Source organism: Pan paniscus, chromosome 4 (genome assembly GCF_029289425.2).
Source record: "Pan paniscus chromosome 4, NHGRI_mPanPan1-v2.0_pri, whole genome shotgun sequence".
Lineage (NCBI taxonomy): Eukaryota > Metazoa > Chordata > Mammalia > Primates > Hominidae > Pan > Pan paniscus.
In genome coordinates this window covers 26942873-26968796 of record NC_073253.2, presented here as the reverse complement: position 1 = coordinate 26968796, position 25924 = coordinate 26942873, and the positions used below count along the sequence as shown (strand labels likewise).

Sequence of the window (25924 nt, the reverse complement as noted above, 5' to 3'; positions counted from 1 at the left end):
CTCAGCCTCCCAAGTGGCTGGGACTACAGACATACACAACACACCTGGCTAATTTTTGTAGAGATGGGGTTTCACCACATTGCCCAGGCTGGTCTCAAACTCCTAGGCTTAAGCCATCCATCCGCCTTGGCCTCCCGAAGTGTTAGGATTACATCTGCGTCCAACCAGATGTTTCTTTTGCAATGTAATTCCCAGTAGCATTCTCTATCTCAGCTTTTACCCTATCTGACTGAGATCAGGAAGGACTGTTATTTCAGGTCTGCCTATCCTGGTCATTTATGAAGGGTATTACAATGGTCACATTTTACAGAAAAGGAAACAGTCTTAAGGAGAGGAAAGAATATACCCTAGTTGATGGAAGAAAAGCCAACTAAGTTAGCCATAAAGGTATTCATTTCTTTTGGTTAAAAAAAAAAAAAGTCATTTATCTTTGCTTCCAGAGTTTCAGACCCAATGATCTCCCATCTTTCATGTCATCCTCTATAACTGGCTTCCTGCTTAGTTCTCCTACTCATCAAGTATGGGTTCACATTATTAGGCTTAATTAAAATCACTTGGCAGATTTTTCCATATTGTCAATAGCACACATACCTCTGCTCTTTAACCAATCACAGAAGAATTTTCTTATTCTCTATTATCCTTTAGGTACTTAAAAAGAGCTTTAAATAATGTTCAAAGGAAGCCTTTATCAATTGCAACTTGAATAATTCATTTGTAAAAAAATTAAAAATTTGTAGTGAAATATTATAAATGGAAAATGTTATTGGATCCTTTGTTTCAGAATATTTGCTTGAGGAAATGACCAAAAACTTAAAATCTGTTATAACATTGACCCCTTAGAGACATAATAAACATGGAAAGAGTGAAGAGTGTGGAATTGTTTAAAACCTGGTTTTGTCAAGATAGATACCTTTACGTTGTGTATATTTTTCTCTTCCTTATTAATGGTACAAGCAGATAATTATGTTGAATGTTAAATGGCTCCAGGACAATGAGAATTAAATTGGCCTTAATAATAATGTGTTTGATTTTTGCCCACTCTGACAATATAAGGACATGCCCTCCCTGGGAAAGTTCGAATGAGAAAATTGTCTATCTTCTATTCCTTCCTAAATAGTGGCTCCTTTAATAATAATAATGAATATCAAATTTTAAGATGGCTTCCTCTACCATGACTTCAGTTTATATTCCGCTTTAGGGAGAAGTTGAAATCTCTGGGAGATGGTTGCACTCATTAACTATTTACATTTAACATATATTTGCTGAGTACCTGACATGTACTAATCAGATACTCTACTAAATGTTAGGGACAGGCAAATGAGTAAGACACAGGCCTTGGACTTGGACCAAGGAGAAATATGTTAAGAAAAATTAATCAAAGCACATGTTTTAGTGAAGAAGTTAGGAAAGATTTCATGGAAGAGACCATATTGGATATGGTCCCAGAAGACTGAGTTGCCGTTTATTGCTTGAAAGAGGGAAGAATTATGGAGAAGGGCAGAAGTAAGAAAGTTGGACATTTTAAGTTCAGGAGGTAAATATCTCAAAGTATTTCAAGATAAATGACAACTGGTCTTAGAGTTTTACAAAATTTGAAGCCAAAGTTCATCAGTAAATTTTCTTTTCTCCAGTGCTGTAAGAAATCTAGTTTGTTATAACAGTGATGTCATTTTAATCTGATGCACTGTCTAATTGCTTCAATGACCAGACTTAAATAGTCTTTTCACAATATTTTTTCTCTTAAATTTCTGGTGGGCCAAAGAGATGCCAGTAGAGAAGTGAGCTGAAATTAGGAGATCTGAATGGTGACAGAGACTGGTCACTTTTTCCCCAAACACTCTCATCAAAGAACATGTTGTAAGATGCATGAGCACTGTAATGTAGATGCTATTCTAAAATTTCATAGAATTGGGCACTGAAGCCTAAAGTTAGCGAGTCTAAACGTTGGGATTGAGAGCAGCTTTTTAAATTCACATGAAATCATAGATGTTAGGCAGGGGTGCGATGATATGAAACTGGAGGCCATTGTTCTGTTGTAAATGATTATATATGATACTGCGAAGGGCTTTTTATATCAGCAGACATTTTGGCATGGTTTGACATGGTTGTACATTTTAATGTTTTTTCACTTTCCTTATGAGCCCTTTTTTTTTTTTTATTTTTTTGAACTACCCATCCATATCCACAGCCTATTTTTATTTTCTTTTTTTTAATTTATTATTTTTTTTTTGAGATAGAGTCTTACTCTGTCACCCAGGCTGGAGTGCAGTGGCACAGTCTTGGCTCACTGCAACCTCCATCTCCCGGGTTCAAGTGATTCTCCTGCCTCAGCCTCCCGAGTAGCTGGGACTATAGGCGCGTGCCACCACGCCCGGCTAATTTTTGTATTTTTAGTAGAGACGGGGTTTCACCATGTTGAACAGGCTGGTCTCAAACACCTGACCTCAGGTGATCCACCCGCCTCAGCCTCCCAAAGCACTGGGATTACAGGCATGAGCCACCATGCCCAGCCTCACTTTCCTAATGATAGTAATTTTACATATAGGTGATCAAGTATCACTGTACCTCAGAATCACTTACTTTAGGTATCCTCATGCATTCATTCAAATAGACTTCGATAGAACAAATTCTTAGGCACCAAGGATAAGAAAGAAAAGAAAGAGAGAGAGAGGGAGGTGGGGAGAAGGGAGGGAGGAAGGAAAGAAAGAAAGAAGAAATGAAGGAAAGAGGGAGGGAAGGAAAGAAAGAAAATAAAGAAAAATATCCCTGCACTTAAAGTGCTTTTATTGTGGGATTGTGAAGAGTATGTTAATGTGCTAAAAGGCAGTCTGAAGACTTTATGAACTATGCTTACTTTTGGAAGGTACTGTAGCAATGAGAGTGGTTAAGGATTAAGATTAAGAGAAATCACTTCAGTGGAAATTGTACCCTATATAGTCATTTGAAACCTATCTCCTTTGGAATGTGCAAACTTTTTTTTCATCAAATGCAGGATCAGTTAATCATCACATCTTCAGTAGTCTGGAAATGTCAGCATGCCATGAAAGTAGGTGTTCAAGAACATGACTGGAAAAATACTTCAATCCTCAGCCCACTTGGATGAAGCCAAAGAATCCACTGTCTATCTTTTCTATTCCAGCTGTACCTGTCAAAGTAATTTATCAGAATTAGTGCTCTTCTTGATGATGTAATAGTGAGCTGACACATAATTCTACTATATCTGATAAGTAAATTATTAGCTCATGCCAGAACAAAAAGGATGGACATTGCCACTCAAAATTGATTATTTTACATAACACAGGGACCACCCATAGACTACATAGGATTTTCACGGAACTTCAGAAATTCTTGAATCTCATTTTGAGAACCACTTTTCTATTGTACTTTATTCTGGTGTTTTCTTAGATAGTGTATATCTGGGATATATAGACAGAAAGTTTATGCTTCTAGTAAGAGCAGAGATGGAAACTTGAGCTGTGTGGATACAGGAATACTTCAGAAAAGCCTCAGGCTAATATAGTCAGACTTTACTCACTGGATTGCCTGGAAATAATTTTTGGTCAGTGCTATGAACTGAATGTTTTTGTCCGTCTGTCAGGCCATAGCAAGAAGGTGGCAGTCTGCAAGCCAGGAAGAGAGCCCTCAGCAGAAACCAAATGGTCCAACACTTAAATCTCAGACTTCCCAGCCTCCAGAACTGTGAGAAAATAAATTTCTGTTATTAAAGCCACCCACTCTATAGTATTTCGTTATGGCACCCCAAGCAGACGAATACAATCAGAATAGGGTTTTGGGGGGGAAAGTGTAGAAAGTTGCTTTTTTTTACAATGTGATGTTAGCATTCCAGCTATATGTGCACATCTTATAAGAGATGTTAAATCAGTTTTTGGATTACTTTTCAAGAAGCCTAAAATGAGTCTGGGTTTTCTATGACTTTGGTAGATAAACAGGCAATACAGAAAAAGTTCACCTCATTTTTAATTTTCGTTTTTCCCCTTTTTAACCAGTTTCTACTACCAAATATTTGTCATCACTGCAATAGTCTCCAGCTGGGCACATGCATAAACTACACACAGACACATACACACAGACACACACACACATGCAGACTCCCATGCATATGCTCCCTGACCATGCCATAAATTTTAGGGGTTTGCCTATTTAATTGCCACTGATCTAAATTGATTTCAAAATGAAATGAAACAAATTAAGTAATCTTTGGTTTTATTTCATCCAATCACCAAGCAAGAGCAGTAAGCTTAATTTAAAGAATGGTGGTATGGCCTAGATTTCCTATCTAGCAAGGAGATTTATAGCATAAATGACACCAAAAAAATGAACTAATAGGGTACTATATGTGATTCTATGTTAAAAAGGGGAAAATATTTTACAGGACTCATGAACCATTATTTTAAATCCTTTTGTAAATATGATTTAGTTCATCATCTTTTCTGATTATATTTATGTTCAGCTCCCAAGTACAGCTTCTGCTTCCTTTTTTGAAATGCCACCAACAGCAGTACCATTTTCACTAATACAAACAATGTTTATAGTGCCCAGAAATGGTGTTAGGAATATAGGATTCTTTCATTATTTGTCAACTAGACATTCCTCAAAGAGGTGCCCTATTTAGTTCTGGCTTAGCTTTTTGAACAAAACCATTTAAATATCATAATTTTTAAGTTCTTCATGAAATTTTCATGTTTCTATAATAATTGTCATTAGGTAGATAAAAGAATATTATAATCTTTTATTTCTAAAAAATATAATTTGCATACCTAAATGGATTAGGAATTAAATCATAGATTTATAATACAAAACAATTTTGGCTTTTTAGGTCAGTGATGGGTTCACTAAATTCTTAGAAACATAACTATAACTTTGTTTGTACTGAACTCTTATCCTTAGAAGACTAAAATATTTTAACTCCATGAAATATCTAAGCAAGACATTATTGTGTGATGCTTAGGAAGAAGGATTTGGAGAAGACTAACTGAGTTTAAACCCTAACTTTACTAACTAACTACACAACCTTGGGAAAGTCACCAGGGCTTTCTCTTGCATCATTTCCATATTTGTAAAATGGGGATAATAATAAATTTGATCTCACAAGTTTGCTTTGATGATTAAATTAGTAAAGATTTGTTACAGAGAACAGTAAAATAAAAGTGTTCACTCTTGGTAATAAGATATTGCACAACAGTCAACGAAGGTCTGAGAAGGAAAAAAATAAAAAATATGCACTATCTGGCACAGCCAAATGGAAAGGAGCCTTACAGGTCCTAAATTATGACACACATTGTTACATCCACTGCAGGAACCAGGATATTAACTACAAATATTATTGGGTCTTCCTAATTCAGCATCATTTCTTAGTAATACCTGAAGACAATGTTTATAACACTTAAAGATAATAAAAAGATAACTAAGACTAATTAAGAATAACGGAGTAAACTGCTTTGACTTTCATCTTTATTATCTAGGGTTCTCTGGTCTTCAAAGTTGACACATCATTTGACCCCTTTTCTCTCACATGTTTAGCTATTGACTCGTTTGATCATTCTTTCTGTCCTAATTTAGTCCAAACTTGGATCATCATCTTTCTTCTTTGTCACCTACTCCTTTCTGTTCTTTCTGCTGCTCACCATAATCCCACCTTTCCCAAACTCAAGAAGAGTTTTTTCAAGGAATATATGCTATCCCACCTCACCTGGTTGCTTATATCCAGCTGTCCTGCTTCTAATAGCATAAGAGATGCACCGTGTGTCATTGGAGCAAATGATGGTTACTGTTCTGCTAGTTCTCAATGGTAACAACCCCAGGTGATTCCTCACCAGTACCTGAAGGTAGGGAGGAACAGTTTTATGGTAGGTCATGCCAGTTTAAAGGTATCGGTCTGGTCTTCCTGCTTAAAATAATGAGTGGCAGAAGAGAGAACCATATATCTTGGGATCTGAACTGGTGACCTAAACATAAGTTTCAGCACCTGTTAAATACCCCAGAGCTATTCTAGCCCTTAAAGCTATTCTTTGCTGCTCATTTGAAAACGAACATTAAGGAGGAGAAAAAGGGCATGCTGAACACCAAGCATGAACTGAAGACCTTTAGAAAATCTCTTTAATATTTACTTGCCCAAGCATGCTCAATAGAAGACTTGTCTTATTGAATTCATACTGTATCAAAATGACTTCTCAGAAGACACCTGTTGAAAAAAAGTATTTGTTCAGAAGAGAGTAATTTAGATAATGGAAGTAAGAAGGGCTAAAGACGGTGATTAGTCCATGCCTTTGTATTAGTCTGTTTTCACACTGCTATAAAGAAGTACCTGAGATTGGGCAAATTGTAAAGGAAAGAGGCTTAATTGACTCCCAGTTCTGCATGGTTGGGGAGACCTCAGGAAACTTACAATCATGGCAGAAGGCAAAGAGGAAGTGAGCACATCTTACATCGTGGCAGGAGAGAGCAAAGAAGGAAGTGCCACACTTTTAAACCATCAGATCTTGTGAGAACTCACACACTGTCATGAGAACTGCATGGGGAAAACTGCCCCCATGATCCAATCACCTCTCACCAGGTCCCTCCTTCCACATATGGGGATTAAAATTCAAGATAAGATTTGGGTGGGGTACAGAGCCTAAACATATAATTCCACCCCTGGTCCTTCCAAAATCTCATGTCCTTTTCACATTTCAAAATCAATCATGCCTTCTAACAGTCCCCCAAAGTCTTAACTCATTCCAGCATTAACTTAAAAGTCCAAGTCCAAATCTCATCTGAGACAAGGCAAGTCCCATCTGAGGCAAGGCAAGTCTCTTCCACCTATGGGCCTGTAAAATAAAAAAAAGAAACAAGTTAGTTACTTCCAATACAATGGGGGTACAGGCAATGTTCCCATTCCAAAAGGAAGAAATTGTTCAAAACAAAGGGGCCACAGGCCCCATGCAAGTGTGAAATCCAGCAAGGCAGCCATTAAATTGTAATGCTCCAAAATAAACTCCTTTGACTCCATGACAAATTCAGGTAATGTTGATGCAGGAGGTGGGCTCCTAAAACCTTGGGTAGCTCTTCCCTTGTGGCTCTGCAGGGTACAGGTCCCACAGCTGCTTTTACAGGCTGATGTTGAGTGCCTGTGGCTTTTCCAGGCACACAGTGCAACATGTTGGTGGATGTACCATTCTTGGGTATGGAGGATGGTGGCCCTCTTCTCACAGGTCTAGTAGGCAGTGCCCTAGTGGGGACTCTGTGTGGGGGCTCCAACCCCACATTTCCCCTTTGCACTGCCCTAGTACAGAGGTGCTCCATGAGGGCTCTGCCCTTGCAGCAGATTTCTGCCTGGGCATCCAGGCATTTTCATACATCCTATGAAATCTAGGCAGAGGATCCCAAAGCTCAACTCTTGTCTTCTGGACACACACAGGCCCAACACCATGTGGAAGCCACCAAGGCTTGGGACTTGCACCCTCTGAAGCAATGGCCTGAGCTATATATTGGCCTCTTTTAGCCACAGCTGAAGCTGGAGCAACTGGGATGCAGAGTGCCATGTCTCGAGGCTGCGCAGAGCAGCGGGGCCCTGGGACCAGCCCACGAAACCATTTTTCCCTCCCAAGCCATGAAGTTCTCTGAAATGGCCTGGAGACATTTTCTCCATTGTCTTAGCTATTAACATTTGGTTTCTCATTACTTATGCAAATTTCTGCAGCCAGCTTGAATTTCTCCCCAGAAAATGGGATTTTCTTTTCTACCACGTGGTCAGGCTGCAAATTTTCCAAACTTTTATGCTTTGTTTCCCTTTTAAACATAAGTTCCAATTTCAAACCATCTCTTTGTGAGCACATATGACTGTATGATTTCAGAAAAAGCCAGGTCACATCTTCATGCTTTGATGTTTAGAAATTTATTCTGTCAGATACCCTAAATCATCTTTCTCAAATTTAAAGTTCCACAGATCTCTGGACAAAATTCTGCCAGTCTCTTTGTGAAAGCACAACAAGAGTGGCCTTTGCTCCAGTTCCCAATAAGTTCCTCATCTCCATCGGAGACCACCTCAACCTGTACTTCAATGTCCATATCACTATCAGCATTTTGGTCACAACCATTCAACAAGTCTCTAGGAAGTTCCAAACTTTCGCACATCTTCCTGTCTTCTTCTGAGCCCTCTAAGCTGTTCCAACCTCTGTTACCCAGTTCCAAAGTCACTTTCACATTTTCAGGTTATTTTTATGACAATACCTCTCTCCTGGTACCAATTTTCTGTATTAGTCTGTTTTCATACTACTATAAAAAACTACCTGAGACTGGGTAATTTATAAATGAAAGAGATTTAATTGACTCACAGTTCTGCATGGCTGGGGAGGGGGAGGCCTCAAGAAACTTACAATCATGGCAGAAGGTGAAGGGGAAGCAAGGCATATCTTACATGATGGCAGGAGAGAGCAAAGAAGGAGGTGCCACAGTTTTAAACCATCAGATCTTCTGAGAACTCACTCACTATCATGAGAACAGCATGGAGGAAACCATCCCTATGATCCAATCACCTCCTACCAGGTCCCTCCCTTGACACATGGGGATTACAATTTGAGATGAGATTTGGGTGGGGACACAGAGCCAAACCATAACACCCTTCATCCATTTATTTATCCTTTTTTCGTTGAAACTCAAGCAAAATAACACAGGAAGTATAATATTGTGGTGTGGTGGAAAGAACTCTTATCCTGAGGCCAGGGTGTGGGTTCAAGGTTTGTTATCTAGAAAAGTCATTTATTTCTCTGAATTTCAACATCTATTCATATGAAGAGGTAATAATATCTACCTTACAGAAATGTTGTAAAGATTAAATAAGAACTTTGTATGTTGCTTTAAAAATATTTGTTATTTTATTGTTTATTTTATAAACAACAATTAATTTTGATGCTATGGATCTGAATAATTAAGATCCCAAAATGTTGCTTTCTATCAAACTATGTGGACATTTTTGACTTTTCTTCCCCAGAAATTCATAATCTGCGTGTCTTCTGCTCTGCAGTGTGTGAAGTACAAAGAACTCAAACGTTGGAACATAAAAGATCTGAATTCACACACTGGCTAAGGTGTTCTGGATTCACTTAGCAGTTAGTGCTAGTCAAGTCTTGTATCCTTGGTTATCCTTTCCATAATATGGAGCTAGCAACACCTACTTTGCAGAGTTTTAGAAAGGATGATTGGTAAAGTATGAAGGTGCTTAGCATAGTGAATAGTTCATAGTAAACAACCATTATATTATAAGTTATATTGGGATTCTTTTCTTTTTGGTATGCCTTCATATTATCATCAAAAATATGGGTTTGTCTATGTTTAGAACTACTTTGTAGGTCCTCAAGCATTGTGCTTATTGGGTGATAAATGCTGACAAGATTGTACCTTGAAAAACAGGAGTCATTTGGATTGATAAAAATTATTTAAAAATTAAATAGCTCAAAATTCTTTTCTTTTCAGATAGTGTAGTTGGAAATTCTTTAGAAACTCAAGTTCTGTAAGGGACATAGACATTTTAAGTCATGGTTACTGCCTTCAAGAAACTTACACCCTGGTTGGAGGCATTGTTTTCACTAATATCTGTGTCCAACGAAATGATGTCTTTATATAGTGACTGGGCTGTGAGGTAAGAAAAGGAAAAATGCTTTCGGAGATTAGACAGATGTCTTTAAAATCATTCTCCTGTCAATGGAGATGAGCCATGGGGAATCAGGTAGCAGGGAGGCAGAGGGAATGAAAGTCTGCCAACTTCATATTTTGTGTCAAGTGCAGTACTAGGCAATTCACATCCATTGTTTTAGTTAATCCTAAAAATAATACTATGAGATGGATTGTAGAATATTGACTTTATGGCTAAAAAAATGTAGTAACCTCAGAGAGGTGAAACAACCTTGTCTAAGATCACATACCCAATAAGTGTTGGAAATGGGATTTCAATCATTAACAGGGGGAGAGTAGAAAGTGGGTTTTATTCAATTTAATTGAAAAATATTTATAAAATTTAAATATCTCACCTTCTCCAAAAATTCCTTAATTTATCTCCTGGATTTCCTCCTTTTCTTCTCTGTTGAACCCCCAGTGAGTTCAATGCTAGTTTGTGAAACCCTCTAATCAGGGCAAGAGCTATAGCCATTCTTTCAGTGCACATGGCCCAGATGGCTTATCTTATTTTTTAATCTGTGTACTTTTAGCAAGGGGAAAAACTGACAACTATTTCAGATGTGCTAGTGTTTAGTATCAAATAGAAATAAACTCATTCAACATTAATTTATTGTAAAAATGTTGTACAGAATATACCACAATTAAGATACACAATTCAATCATTTATCCTTTCACTTAATGAATATTAGTGATCATTGCTCCCACCCCCTAGTCACAAAACTTTATAAAGCAGTTTTAGATAATCAGTACAGTCAGCTGCAAGTAGCGGAAAACCAAATGAACATGGCCTAGCCGAAAATAAATTTTTTGTGTATCAAGAAGTCTGAGGATGGACAGACAATTCAAGACAGGCAGAAGAAGGGTGAAGAGATCATGAGTCCATCACTTTTTAAAAGTGTTTTTAGGAGTCCCAATTAGCAACTTCAGCTTGCATCTCGTTAGTCAGAATCCATCATATGGCCACTCCTGGCTGCAAGGAGAGCTGTGTTGTGGTTTGGAATATAAAAATTGTAAGAAAAAGAAAAATATTATCAGAAAGGCAGAAAGAAGTCTTTCTAGAATATCAAGAAATTTAGTTTTCCAGCCTCTATAAAAGCAACTCAATAGCATGAAAACAAATAACCTGATTAAAAAGTGGGCAAAAGGCCTGAATAGACATTTTTGTAGAAGACATACAAATGGCCAACAGATACTGCATATGAAAAAAACATTCAACATCACTAATCACACAGGAAACACAAATGAAAAAAACCACCAGATATCACCTCACACCTATCAGGGTGACTATTATCAAAAAAAAACAAGATAACAAGTATTAGTGAGGATGTGGAGACAAGAGAACCATTGCACACTTTTGATGGAATTTAAAATTAGTACAGCAATTACAGAGTCAATAAGGAAGTTCCTCGAAAACCTCAAAATATGATCCAGCAATCTCACTACTGAATATATATCCGAAGAAAAAGGAAACTGACATGTTGACGATACAGCTGCATTCCCATGTTTATTGCAGCACTATTCACAATAGCCAAGATATGGAATCAATCTAAATGTCCATCAACAGTGGAATGAATAAAGAAAATGTAGTATATATACAAACAGTGGAATACTATTCAGCCATTAAAAAAAGGAAATCCTGTCATTTCTGACAACATGGATTAACTTGGAGGGCATTACGTTAAGTAAAATAAGCCAGGCACAGAAAGACAAGTACTACATGATCTGTTACATGTGGAATCTAAAAAAGATGATTTCATAGAAGTGGAGAGTATAAGGCTGGGCACAGTGGCTCACACCTGTAATCCCAGCACTTTGGGAGGCCGTGGCGGGTGGATCACCTGAGATCAGGAATTTGAGACCAGCCTGGCCAACGTTGTGAAACCCTGTCTCTACTAAAAATACAAAAAAAAAATTAGCTGGGAGTGGTGGCAGGTGCCTGTAATCCCAGTTACTCAGGAGGCTGAGGTGAGAGAATTGCTTGAGCCCAGAAGGCAAAGGTTGCAGTGAGCTGAGATCATGCCATTTGGTACTCCAGCCTGGGCAACAATACTGAAACTCTGTCTCAAAACAAAAAAAAGAAAAAGAAAATAAAGAAAGAGAGAGAGAGAAGGAAGGAAGGAAGGAAGGAAGGAAGGAAGGAAGGAAGGAAGAAAGGAAGGAAGAAGGGAGGGAGGGAGGGACGGAGAGAGAGAAAGAAAAAAAGAAAGAAAAGTGGAGAGTATAATGATAGTTACCAGAGGCTAAGTGGTTAGGTGGTTGAGGGTGGGGGAAAGTTGTTAGTTAAAGGCTACATATCTATAGTTAGATCGGAGGAATAAATTCAAGAGGTCTGTTGTACAGCTTGGTAACTATAGTTAATGATGATAGATTGTATCTTGGAAAATTCTAAGAGAGTAGATGTTAAGTGTTCTCACCACAAAAATGGTAAGTACATGAGGTAATAAATTTGTTAATTAGCTAAGTTTAACTATTCCACAATGTATATATACTTCCAAACATCACGATGTACACAGTAAATATATAGCATTTTATATATAAATTTAAAAAATAAATTTGAAAGAAAGAGAGAAAGGCAGGGCAGAAAAAAAGGTGTGAGTGGCTTTGAAGAAACTATTAGTTCATTACAATGTTGAGTGAAGGAAGCTACTAGTCTTACCTGAGCTGTGTTTGATGATGCAAAAGGTACCCTGCTTCTATCACTTTTTCAAGTTTCTTGGCCTCTGGAGCAGAGATAATTTTAGTAGTTATAGGGTTCTTATGTCCATTTTATGAGCTAGTGAATGTAAAGTGCTTAACACTGTGCCTGGCACATAGTAAACTTTAATATATATGGGCAACTATAACAATAAAATTAATATTCGTTGGTATCATTATTAAGTAGTATAACACTCATACTTCTCCGTGACTAGAATGAGCCTTTTTACATTATCTGCGTATTTTTTGTCCTAGGAATACCCATCTCGAGTTCTGGATATGTGCTCTGAGAAGGTGCCCATGTCACCGACCACACTGGAGGCCAATGCAGATACTGGGGGAAGGTTCCATGGTAGCTAAGTGTGGACAAGCTAATCACTGAAGTTCCCTGATGCAGAGCTGATAATCTCTCTAGAGTTGGATGAAAGACTGTGCTGCCTTGAAGCTCTGAGAGATGCCATGCCAATTCAAGGCAGGGTCTTTATTGTTGAAACTCTTGCGTAATGACATCTTTATTCAGGTGAAAATACAGGATGAATTTCAACTGTATGATATTGTTTATGTTCATCAGACATGTTATTTGTCTTTGCAAACATTGGTTTCAATAAACTGGCTGTGTGACTGATATTAAATAAACATGGAATTTTACACATTCATAATATTTGGTTTCTTGTGATTTTGATGAACTATACTTTCAAGCATTGTCAGTTCATCCTCATTTACAAGGAAACATTTGCTGTAGCAGAGTGATGTAGTGACTTGCTTTACTTAAGATAAGTCAACTTTTCTATTCAATGTTTAATGTGAAACTGACTTAAAAATGTTCTTTTAGGCCGCATTTACATTTCTCTTTGTATAACATGCATTATACTATTTTAACTTAATACTGTGGCTATATAAACCAAAGACATCCTAATTCTGTTTTTAATTTATTGTTTTGCAAGATAAATAATTTTTAATGCACTAATAAAGCTAAGGAGTTCATATTAAAAGACATGTTATATGACCTACTGAAGTTGATCTATGGAAATTGACTATCTTAAAAGTAATTTTGTAAAATTATTTTGTATAAAATTGACTTTCTTGTATGAATTCTTGACAACAAATATAAAACAAAAGGAAGTTGAAACTCCTTCTGCATCCTTCTACACACTGAGGAGAGTTAATTGAATTCTTTCTAATGTCATGATTTTTGTGTTTCTTAGAAAAAGAAATCAGATGAATAGTAAACATTTCAATTGCACATATCTGCTTCTGGCTACCTATTTAAAATGAAAATCTTTTTCAAAGTACACCTAGATTTTTTCACATCTTTAAAGTGATATCATTTTATTTGTAGATTTATTCATGAAATGTTTTCATTTTGCCATCCAGGAAAAGAAATGTCACGGATTTTTTTTTTTTTTTTTTGAGGTGGGGAAGCCCAAAAATATGCAACCCTGAGCCCATGCTCCTTCATCCTATAGCCTCTTTCCATTCCAGGCACCCTGTAAGCACTCATCTACATCTCAAAGATAGAAGCTATGAAAGGGCAAATAAATATGCCAAGAATTAAAGTTCCTCTAACCTTAAAAGGGGTTATTTAAAACAGGCACTCCTGGTATACCATGACCAACTAAGGTCCATATACTGGCATGTGTTGGATACGCTGCCTTTATAGAAAGATACCAGGAAGATGTTGAGGAGGGGAAGGTCAACCAGCTAGTTCAGAGCAAGTTTCAAACAACAGGGTAATGGTGTCTTCATACCTAACATCTGATTTTTAGTTTTGAAATTGCAGTGGTGGTGATGGGGAGGAAAATCAGCGAGGGGAGAGGGGAATTGATGAACCTAAAAAGCAGAAGTAAAAAAATAAAGTCTGTAGGCATGGTAGTGACAAAATGCTGATTCTTATGGCTGCACTTCAAAGCATGCTAGGACAGGCTTGCAAGGTCCAGCAGGATTATTTAAAAGGCTTGGAATTTTGAATATATATTTTTTAAAACCCTTTTCTTTCTGTTTTATTTTTTCCCCAACCACTAGACTACCAGAAAAAAAAAATACTTTCTATGCCATCTTTTAGATTGGGTTACTTTGGTGGATGAGTAACCTCACCCATTCCTAGGATTCTTTTCTTTTGACTAGTTTCATTTTTCAGGCAGTGACCTTTCCCTGACCTCAGCCCCAAACTCCAGGTCACCTTTCTGTAGCCCTGGTGTAGCACTGAATAGAGGGCTTACCAGATTGTTGGCACTGGATAAGTGGTACTGAGCACAATCGTCCTCTTTCATAAGCAGGAGGGAAGTTTCCTTTCCTAGGATTGAGAGAGCTGGCTGACTTATGCCCCCTTTTCATTTTGTTGTCCAGTAATTTCCCCTCTGGCCATATCTGCAAACTAGTTGCCTTGCAGGAAGGTGACATGCACCACTGATGCAAAAAGACAAACAAAAAGACTGTTATTGGCATCAGCACAACTTTCAATGGTACTTCAAAACAGATTCATTTGATAGTGAAACATTAGTTATTTGCCCCAAATAATTAAAAAGTTTAATTGATTAAAGCTTAATCTCAGCTATTTAAATATTTCTATGCTTTTTAAAATTACACTGTCCTGAATAAAATCATTACTAGCTATGCCAGTCTTCAATCCGCCCTCAAATTACCCTAGGAAAGATCTCCTTTTACCTCAACATGAAAACAATTTTTTCCCAAGTTTTCAAATAGTGGGAAAAACATCATCTGATTAGACTTCAGTAGGAGACCTTAAATACCCTCTATCATTTGGCCTTCATGTTGCCACATAGCCATGGCCCTACCAACAGGATGGGCACTTCTGATGTTCTCCAATGTTCTGCTGTTTCTTTCCAGGAAGTAACCTGTTTCATGGGTCCTAATGCTGAGATCCCAGGGCTACAGTGTTTTAGTCCATTTGAACTGCTATAAAAAAATACCTTCAACTGGGCAATTAATAAACAGTAGAAATTTATTTCTCACAGTTCTAGAGGCTGGGAAGTCCAAATCAAAGCACCAGGAGATTTCATGTCTGCTGAGGGCCTGCTTTCTGCTTCATAGATGGTGACTTCTAGGTGGGTCCTCACACGGAGGAAGGGGCAAACAAACTTCTTTTGGCCTCTTTTATGAGAGTGCTAATCTCATTCATGAGGTCTCTGCCCTTATGACCTAATCACCTCTTAAAGGCCCTATCTCTCAATACTATTGCATTGAGGATTAGGTTTCAACATAAGAATTTTGAGGGAACACAAACATTTAGATGACAGCATACAGTGAATGGCAAACTCTAGCATGTCCCATTGTAATGCAAGACCATTGTACCAGCCTGTCTCTTTTGAATAAATCAATGTGGCAATATTGATGATTTCCAAAGCCTCCCTTTTGTATTCTGTATTTGCTACCATTATAAGGATGTCAGCACTAAAGAACAAAAAAAGAAGAAAAAGGAAAAAGAAGGAGGATCTCAATAGCTAATGGGAAGCATTAAGCTAATCCCTTATCTTGCCACCCAACTTTGTCAGATTTTGGAAAAATAGTGCTTCAAATTATTTTTCCAATGAATAGACTCGTGTCTTATGTTTGGGCATTTAATTAGGCCCAAGGGGGAAAAAGGTAGAAGTTTTTAATACTATTTTGCTATGCAAAATACACATGAATATTTCCACTATATTAGGTAGTTCTATATCAAATATACTTGTGATTCTAAGCGGCCTGGCTTTGGTTCGGCAGAATGCAACCATCAGTCAATGTTAGCTCCATGCAGCCGCATTGTTCCCTGTGCGCTCTAAAGCAATCAAACGAGTCTGCAAATGTTCTTCAAAGAATACATCTAGACTGTTACTTCGTTAAACATCTCCTTGGCATTCATTCTATTTTCCACTTTGAATTGCTGCATTTAGTTTTGTAATGACCTTCTATAGCTAGGAGGTTTTATTAACTCTTTGATCTTCTAGCTTTGGGATGAAAACAAAGAAAACATAAATGAGCACTTTGTGCACTGTCTTATAGAGGAGACCAGAAGAAAAAAGGAAATATGTTTTCATCAAAAAGATTGGTTTGTGTGGAGACTTTCAGCCCTTCCTGTTCTTTTCTCCCTTTGAGTAAAATGCTTATCAATGTTGTACATGTGTTTGTTTTAATGTCTTCTTTATAACAAAGTCTTTGTTTCTCTTCTCTGTAGCTCTGGTAGCTGAGGTTAGGGTCAGATATCTCTTTATGGATTTTCTTTTTAAGAACATTTTCCATCCTTGGTTTCCTCTAATCCAGAGTATAATTCTTGGGAAATCTGTCGTTGTATTTATGAGATACTGGAAGCCCTGCTCTGTTTCCAAGTATTCCTTTGTGTGTGTCAACGTGAGTGGTGAAGGGGAGGGCATCCCCAAGCCGGTAGTCACTTAATACTATGCTGAGAAAAAGATTGAGAACTCTCTGTATCCAAATCTCAGTTCTGCACTTCATTGTAACTGTGTCTGTATACTCTGGAGCATTTGGAGTAGAACCTCACCATTTAGTTATCTTGCTTCCTAAGTCCTGAACTCATACCATTATTAACATATGGATGAAATACTGCCTTTCAAATTGACTGTATTTTTATCTTTTGTCACCCTCTTTTTTCCCTTTTTTTACATACTTATCTGACTTTACCTTTTTTGGTCTTTTATCACAACTTTGGAACAAAACTTTAGGTAAAAGATTATAAAATACTGAAGTCCTACTCCTAGCTTGAAAAAGTAAAATAAATAAATAAATATAAATAAATAAAAGATTATAAAATACCAACATTTATGATACAAATTAAATACAAAGGGTGGAAATAGTTACTCATCAGAGCAAGCCTTTTCTTTTCCCCAATCTCATAATCAGCCATTTATTATATCAAACACTTTCTTTAGCATCTTGAAATTTGAAACTCCTCTTTGTTGTTAAATCTAAAGCAATCTGACCTAAGAGCCCAGAGACTTTTTTGATTTGCTTAATCTAGACTCTAGAACAGCAGGTGAACTAGCTATGTGTTGATAATATTATCTGGTTATTTTGCAGTGCCTTAGGTTAATTGGAAATGGAAAGCCATTATTCATCTCAAAGTGGCTTCATTTCATTTTGGCTAAGTTTTCCTTTTGTTTGACTCATTTAATACTAATTGTGGTAGTGATGTGCTAAAACTATAAAATTATATAATTCCACTAGTCTCATCTCTTTTTCAGAGATGAAAAAATAATGAGTGACAGTTTACTTAGGGGCCTTGACCAAGTAAGGTAAACTTAACATTAGAACCTGCACCTTTTCATTTCCAGTCAGCTTTCATTTGCTTTCCTGGGTCAGACAAAGAATAAGGGAAAATGATCAACTATTGATATGGGAGACTCAGCTCTTCTTGGTGAAACTCAAATGACGTCTTCACCTGAAAGAGCAGTGGCAACTAGCTTAGCAAATCTTTCTCATATCCTCACTTGATGCCTTTCCATTGCTTTCTCCTTCTGGGAACATCCCTTCCTCATCTTAGTAATTCCTTAGATTGTTCTGTAATTACTTGTTAGTCATGCTTTAAGTTATAATTTCCCTAAGCTGAAAACTTGCTTGTTTCTAGAATATGTTCTCAAAATATTTCATAACGATATTAATAACTATAAAATGCTAAAAACTGTGAGACTGTTTCTATTTGAAACTTAAATTATAGATAAATAACTTACTTTTGAAAGTGTCTCAGTCTGGTAGCTGTGATCAGAAAGCAGTTTAAATTTACAAACACCTTAAGAATGTTTCTAAATATTCTATTGAAATGCCTTTTTGTAACAAAATAAGTGATAGAGCAGTCAGTATTTATATACATGCAATACTTTAATCTTGGGTACAAAACAAGATGACAAGCAAAGACATTAGCAGAGCAGTTATTAAATGAAAATATGATATAGGTAAGAAATGCTGAAATTTGAGATCTTGAAATAGTAATTATTTTAAATGGTCCCAGAGAGATTTGAAGATATTGGGAAGAAAAAAATCAAGGTACTTACACATTTCTTTCTATTTTTACCTTTTGGTGGTCCAAATAGTTTGACACAGCATAACATTTATTCAGAGGGTAATCGTATTTTAAACCTATTTGATATTTTACACTTCATTTAAAAATCTCAAAATACCTTATTAAGTAGTAATACTGCAAAGGTTATACACAGGTTTATTAAACAGCTGAAGAGGAAAATATTTTATAGTGGGCAATGACAATCTTGTGCCACTTAACAATGAACAGTTTCTGAGAAATGTGTCGTTAGATAATTTTATCATGCAGATATCATAGAATGTATTTACACAAACCTAGAGGTTATAGCCTACTACACACCTAGGCTATGTGGTATAGGTTGTTGCTTCTAGACTACAAGCCTGTACAGCATGTTACTGTGCTGAATACTGTAGGCAATTGTAACACAATGGTATTTTTGTATCTAAACATATCTAAACATAGAAGAGGTACAGTGAAAATATGGTATAAAAGATTTTTAAAATGGGGATTTGTCCATTCGGAGCCCCCCGCCCTCTGTACGGGGGAGTCATTTTCTTCTTTCTTCTTTCTTGCCTATTAAACTTTCCACTCCTTAAAAACCAAAAATAATCAAAAATTTAAAAAATTTTTTTTAAATGATACCCCCATATAGGGCACTACCATGAAGGGAGCTTGGTGAATGCAATGTGAAGGTCAAGGATATTACTGTAAACTACCGTATATTTTATAAACAACGTATATTTGGATTACACTAAATTTGTTCTTAAAAATTTCTCTCTTCAATAATAAATTTACCTTAGCTTACTGTAGCTTTACAGATTTTTAATTATTTACAACTTTTTACACTTTCATAATAACAGCTTAAAACACAAACACATTGTTCAGCTGTACAAAAATGTTCCTCGTATCCTAGTCTATAAATTTTCTCTCTCTCTCTCCCTCTCTCTTTCTCTCTCTCCCTCTCTCTTTCTCTCTCTCTATATATATACTTTTTAAACGTTTTTGTTAAAAATGAAGACTCAAATGAATATATTAACCTGGACCTACACAGAGTCAGGATCATCAGTATCACTGTCTTCCACCTCCACATTTTGTCCCACTGGAAGTTCTTCAGAAGCAATAACATGTGTGGAGCTGCCATCTCCTATGATAGCAGCACCTTCTTCTGGAATACCTCCTGAAGCACCTGCCTGAGGCTGTTTTAAAGTTAACTCTTTTTTATAAGTAGAACGAGTACACAAAATAGTGATTAAAAGTATACTATAGTAAATACATAAATGAGCAACAGAGTAATTTATTATCATTATCGAATATTATGCACTATACATAGTTGTATGTGATATACTTCATATGGCTGACAATGTAGTAGGTTTGTTTATGCCAGCATCACTACAAACATGCAAACATTTCATTAGGCATTAGGATGGTTACAATGTCACTAGGTGACAGGAATTTTTCAGCTCCATTATAATATTGCACATTGACTGCTGTTGACTGAAATGTTGTTATGTAGTATTATGCAATGCATGACTGTATTTATTTAAAATTTTCACCATGTTATTTGGTCAAAGCAGTAAATTTGTTTTTTACTTTGCAAAATGTGGGAGAAAGAGAATTTAAGGATCAAATGCTCTTAGGAAAAGTTCTGATTACCTTGATGCTTATAATTATCTTTATGAATTAATGACAGATATCTCACATGGGTGATGTTAAGACATTCATAAATTCTGTAACGGAAGAAAATGCCACAACTTACAGAGAAAGACCTCAAGTTCATTGTGGTCCAGATTTGAAAAAACACAGTCTCCCATGGGTTCAATTATTCCAGACTAGCCTAGGTCACTCCTAGCACAGGTACTGAGCATTCCAGGGAAGGCAATCAGTTAATCAAAAAGACTACTAGAGGGACTGGTTTAACTTTGAGAGTCCTGGAGCCACCTGAGACCACTAATGAGATACTCAAAAGTGTAGGCTTCATTAGTTTATCCATTAACTTATTGAGTCTTCAAACGTCTAGTTACTCTCATCATTTCCTCTTCCCCATGCCATGAGACATTAGATCTTTAACACACAAAAATAACAACTAAGCGCAGTTAATTGTCCTTGCAACATTTTTGGTCCTTCTATACTCTCTCCACTTCATTTCATCTTCATCTCACCCCATCCCACCTATGCCTGAAAAAAAGTCACCCTATAAGCATTTCTTATATAGTATCACCTGTGTGGTGCTATTCAACTCAGAAATATTTCGGATAAATTTGTATACATACTGTGGCATATGTGTTGTTCACCAGATATTCTCCTCCTTGTGCACACAATAGTATTATATTTCCTCCCCTTTTTTGAAATTAGGTATGGCAGTGTGACTAGTTTGGTCAATGGATTTTGGGCAAAATTGAGTACAAATTGTTATAACCTTTCCCTTCTGTGGTGGTAACTGGAAATGCTCCAACTGCTACTCAGTTAGACTGAAGTTAGGATGATGTGAAATGAGAATGATACGAAGCAAAATACCAAGTCAGCCCATGGAGAAGTAGTGTGAGCAAGAAATAATCTTTGTTCTATAAAATCTCTAAGATTTTGGGATTGTTTATATTATAGCACAACCTAACCTATCCTGTTTCAAATATAATATAAATAAATATGGCTTTTTCTCACAGCCGGTCATCCAATACATACGATTAGTACCATTTTAAGCTTTCAGCCAGTGAGCATTCAGGTATCATTCTTGTTTTCTTCAGTGGCACTTTGCTATGTTGTTTGTTTGATTTTATCATTAATTTTGCTCTGGTCAGTAATTTTGAGCAATAATAAGAGGCCGAATGTACAACTGGCTGTCCTGGAAGTTTCACCTAAAGTTTATATCAGGCTAGACGTTATTAAAATGTGAGACTTCAAGAAAAGAAGGAGGAAATACAGGCTGAAGGCTAATAAAAAATTAGAGATTGGTGGAAGACATTTGGCATTATGAAGGGCAAGCATCACTGCAATCTGGGAGATGTTACCAACAATTATATGAATAGTAGCTGGAAGAAACCGTGGCCAAAGATGAGCCATAATCCACGTGTTTGAAGATAAGGATGTTAGTTATCTCTTGCTATGTAATAACTTTCTCCAACTTGACAGCTTAAAACAAACAAACTTTTTTTATCTTAGTGATTTTATGGTCAGGAATTCAGAAGTGGCTTGGATGGGTGGTTCTGGCTCAGGGTCTTTCAAGTCTGAAAGGATTCCTTGCCACATTGATCTCACCATAGGGTGCTTGAGTGTCCTCACAATAGCTATTTCCTCCCAAAGCAAATGATACAAGAGAAAAGGATAGAAGTTTCAATGATTTTTATGACCTAGCTTCAGAAGTCACACTCTGTCATTTCCACAATACCTTATTTGTTGCACAAGTCAGCCCTATTCAATGTGAAAAGAATCAACATAGGATACCAAGAGACAAGGATCACTGGAGGCCATCTCAGGGGCTGGCTACAACAGTGGAAGAGTCTTAGTCAAGATGAAACTCAGGGATTGCAACTCCAAAGGGATACCGCGATGATGGCTTTGCTGTTTGCTGATTTAGTGTTCTCGTTTTAGAAACACAATCTATCCCATCTCATCTGCATCTATCCAATGAGATAAAATAAATAAACACTGTTCAATAGTATAAAATATGATTGAGACTTTTTATGAGGTACTGTATTAAAAACATTTTCTACTTTAACTTTCTGTACAGTTTCATTATTATTTGCATAAAATTGAAAATAATTTAAATGGTTGAACTTTTTGGCATTTCAATTAAGTTCTTCTTTGTTAAAGATACTATTGTCTATTGTGTAAATATCAAGATATATTAACCAAAAAATTAAATTATATTTTTTCTGAAAGCAAAATCTTTTTTAAAAATTTAAGGAAACAACAATTTACATTGTGTAGCAATTACTATCGGCTGTAACTGTACACTTTTGGAATAATTATTTCCTCAGATATTTGTACCATGATTGATAAACACCCCCTGGATTTCTCATGTGTTTAAAATTTGAAACATTTCTTGCCAGATTCACTATAAACTTGTAAGAATTCTCATTTGAAGAAAAGTTTGTTTTTTATTATTCCACAAGAAAGACAAATACAATGAAATATTTAATTTATAATTTGTTAGTAAAGATATTACTTCTACCCATGTTTGAAATTAAATTAACATTTAAAAATCATTTTTGGCCAGGCACAGTGGCTCAAACCTGTAATCTCAGCACTTTGGGAAGCTGAGACAGGAGGATCTCTTGAGGCCAGGAGTTTGAGACCAACCAGCCTTGGACAACATAGTGAGACCCCATCTCTACAAAAATTAAAAAAAAATAACCAGGCATGATGGCACTTGCCTGTAGTCCTAGCTACTTGGGAGGCTGAGGCAGGAGGATCACTTGAGGCCAGGAGTTTGCGATTACAGTGAGCTATGGTTGCATGACTGTACTCCAGCCTGGCAACAGAGCAAAACTCTGTCTCTAAAAAAAGGTTTAAAGATTAAAGTAAAATTCATTTTTATTTTTCTTTTTTTCAGAAAACATACAGCTTGATGGTAACAAGAACATGATCATCAATGGGACACCTACATTCCTTTCTTTTCATCAACCAAAAATATGCTTTCTAGGCTATCCAAGTTTACTGATGGCGCTCATTTCAAAAGTTATTCTACTTTTGTTTGTTTGTAATCTGTAATATGTTTTTCTCCATAGAAATAATGGTAAAAATAATAGCAAGGGAACCAAATTAGTCCTTGGAAAACTTCTTAACCAGGAGAATTCCTCAATCTAGTATTTTCAAGCTACAGAATATAATCCCCTTGTATGGAAAAGCCTAAAGATGAGGCTTACTGCAAGGATGTGCTATAGCTTCTTGTGGTTTGATTGAGGGAAAAAATTGAAGTCTTAAGCTTCTTCCTTTTCTTCCTAGTAACCTAGATATATCTACTTTTCTTCGCTTTACCCTTCCCTTTGGTTCTGCCTAGAATTTATCTCTTTCCTTGGTTCACATAGACATACAGTTTACTTCAATAATAATAGTAGCTAACACTTTTTAAAGTGCTTACTGTATATCAGATGCTGGTCCAAGCATTCCATGTGCATTATTTCATTTCATTACTAGGAGTAAATCATTTTATGTTAGCCCTATTATACAGATGAGAGAGATAAGGAATATAGAAGTTGAATAACCTGGCAAAAATTATGATGCTAGTGGGTAGTAGAATAAGAATTTAAAATATTTAAATTTGGGTAGTTTGACTCTGGAGCCTAGTTTTTGTTAACCATGAGAAAATAGACAAATAGATGTTTGATAGTTGGTAGATAGATAGATTACACACACACACACACACAATTTTACCCCTACTAACATGAAAATGGAAATAAAACTACACGTATCTTATTTTAAAAATTTAGCCACAGTGGGAAAAGCAAAGCCTCATATATCAGCAATAGCATGTGCATTTCATCTCCATTTCATGGAAAAAATCTAGAAATATTTTCAAAAAAAAATACTTTCTAGAATTGAGGCAGTAGCTCTGAATAGACAAGGAAAGAAGTAAATGCACTCTCACAATGGATTCTGGCCTGAGTGGGGAAATCACAGCAATTTCTTGAAGAGATCTGAAGGGAGCAACCCTTCTTTCTCTCCATACCAGATGGTCCCACAGACCTTACCTTGGACCAGACTTCAACCAACACTGGAGAAGATGAAAAGGAGGCCTTGGGGTACTGAGTTTGCCAGGTGGGAAAGGAGCCCAGCATAGGGATACAGTTAGGCTCACATGGTGCAGAGCAAAGAAGGTAGGAGGAGAGAAAAACACAAAGCAGCACATATTTACTTCTGCCGTTTCAAAAACTGATTAAACAAATATATAAAGTGAAATTTGTAAGCGTACTGTTTTACACAAAAGTTAACACTGAAAAATCTTAAGTCGTTTAATGCTAATGCTACTTCATTTCTTTAATCCATTGCTGATAGCTGGGAACAGAATCAAACACCACAGACACCTCTTGAGCTAGTCATGAGTGACTTTGAGACTAAGCTGTTCTCAGTCCCAGAAATTAGAAATCCTTCTCCAATGTACATTCTTTCACCCTTGCCAGGAAAAAGGATGCATTTTCCCACTAGGAACTGAACAAGGTCACCTTGGCCCAGGTTGTCAGGAACTAAAACAGTAACAAACAGTTGTCTGCAGAAAGAACGCAATATTTCTATTAAACATTTCTAACATTTCTTTAAAAAGAAAAGATATACTAATTTGTAAAAGTTTAATGAATGTTTAACAACTATGAGATAATTTGGTTTATTAGTGCAGCTAAGTAATTCTGTTAATGAATGAATGAGTAAATAAATGATTAGTCCACCAAACAAGTAGTGAGTTGACTTACTCTAGATAGGCAGAAAGGCAGTAGTTTTGATAGCAAATAAAATCCAGATGTTAGCCTGTTGGGCACAAATGGAGACTGTGCATGTCTTTATAGAAGGAGGTGCTGATGTTGGCTACTGTAGGAAAAACTAGACATTTATAATAAAAGAAAAACTTGCTGGGCATGGTGGCTCACGCCTGTAATCCCAGCACTTTGGGAAGCCAAGGAGGGTGGATGACCTGAGGTTAGGAGTTCGAGACCAGCTTGACCAACATGGTGAAACCTGTCTCTACTGAAAATACAAAAATAGCTGGGCATGGTGGTGCACGTCTGTAATCCCAGCACTTTGGGAGGCCAAGGAGGGTGCATGACCTGAGGTTAGGAGTTCGAGACCAGCTTGACCAACATGGTGAAACCTGTCTCTACTGAAAATACAAAATTAGCTGGGCATGGTGGTGCATACCTGTAATCCCATCTACTCGGGAGGCTGAGGCAGGAGAATAGCTTAAACCCAGGAGGTGGAGGTTGGAGTCAGCCGAGATAGTGCCATTGCACTCCAGCCTGGGCAACAAGAGTGAAACTCCATCTCAAAAAAAATAAATAAGAACTTTTCATGTACTGACAAACATTGTAGTGGGAGTTTGGAATTTGGATATTCACGACTGATTCTGAAATGAACTAGTTTTGTGACTTTAGGAAAACTATTTTTCTTTTTTTAGGTTTTGGCTTCTTTTATAAAATTAGAAAGCTGGGGAATAAGTACTCCCCAGAGTATGCTTTGGAACACCAGCTCTTTGAGAGAAATACACACAATTTTTTGTTTGTTTGGTTTTGAGAGAAGATCTTACTCTATCACCCAAGCTAGAGTGCAGGGACATGAACATGTCTCACTGAAGCCTTGACCTCCTGTGTTTAAGTGATCTTCCTGCCTTGGCTTCCCAAGTAGCTGGGACTACAGGTGTATGGCACCATGCCCAGCTAATTTTTTATTTTTATTTTTTGTAAAGACAGGGTCTCACCATGTTGCCCCGGCAGGTCTCAGACTCCTGATCTCAGCAGTTCTCCCACCTCAACCTCCCAAACTGTTGGGATTATAGGCATGAACTACCATGCCCGACTTTTTTTTTTTTTTTTAATGCAAGAGTTTCTAGTCCAATTATGTTTTAGTTAGGGTTTCCTAAAGCTACAC

The 25924-nt window shown here is 36.8% G+C and overlaps 1 long non-coding RNA gene across 1 annotated transcript in view; it reads left to right on the top strand.

Moving 5' to 3' along the window:
- LOC103786802 (uncharacterized) overlaps positions 1-13609 on the top strand; it is a 168164-nt gene extending 154555 nt beyond the window's left edge. Inside the window, exon 6 of the long non-coding RNA XR_010112188.1 lies at positions 12622-13609. This is a non-coding gene — a long non-coding RNA (uncharacterized LOC103786802). The remainder of the gene's footprint in view (positions 1-12621) is intronic.
- The last annotated feature ends 12315 nt before the right edge of the window (positions 13610-25924 follow it).